The following is a 797-nucleotide window of genomic DNA, read 5'->3' as shown; positions in this document are numbered from 1 at the left end:
CGGTTGCTATCGCACTATCTGCTCGTCGTATGAAGGGGCACCCGCCCGGGTCGCCCTTCCTTCGCACTCGTCATCCGCTGTTGAACCGTGTCGCACCTTCTTCGAACCATACCGCGTCCACCACATAATGTCATCGCCATGTCTGTCACCTGGTTGTCCGCCCATCGGGCGCGAGTCGCCCATGGGTCGCCCGCCCATCGGGCGTGGGTCGCCCACGGGTCACCTTTCCGCCTATCGCACTGGTTCTTCAGTTCGTCGTGCCCGAACCTCAACCACCGTTCCTGTCCACCAGGTCAGGTGGAGGCACCCGCGTACCAACTCACCGCAGCTCGTCCTTAGTTTGTCGGGTGTCTGCGCCCAACCTCAGCTCGTCGTATGTGTTTGCCAGTTCACCGTGCACGGGTCGCCCGCCCGTCGTGCACGGGTCGCCCATGGGTCGCCCGCCCGTCGTGCACGGGTCGCCTACCCGGGTCGCCTGCCAAACCGTTGTGTGAAGGCGTTTTGACCATCGCGTACTTGCCCAAGTCGCGAGGGCATTACAGAAACGAACCGACAAGGGAGAGTCGGGCAAACGAGCTGCACGAACATGCACAAAGCCAACCTCGGGTCAAAACTTAGCATTTTTGATACGACCCTCACCCGAACGACCCGCCTGAACGAGTTCACACAGGCGCCCTCAAACGACCTGCCCGAACGACCCACCCGAACGACCCGCCCGAATGAGTTCACACAGGCGCCCTCAAACGACCCGCCCGAACGACCCACTCGAACGACCCGCCCGAACAACCCACCCGAAC

The sequence above is a fragment of the Pinus tabuliformis genome, chromosome 2_1 (assembly GCF_031772625.1).
Source record: "Pinus tabuliformis cultivar Carrire ecotype Pingquan chromosome 2_1, CPIR1, whole genome shotgun sequence".
Classification (NCBI taxonomy): domain Eukaryota; kingdom Viridiplantae; phylum Streptophyta; class Pinopsida; order Pinales; family Pinaceae; genus Pinus; species Pinus tabuliformis.
The sequence above is the reverse complement of the archived record's forward strand: the minus strand, read 5'-3'. Positions refer to the sequence as shown.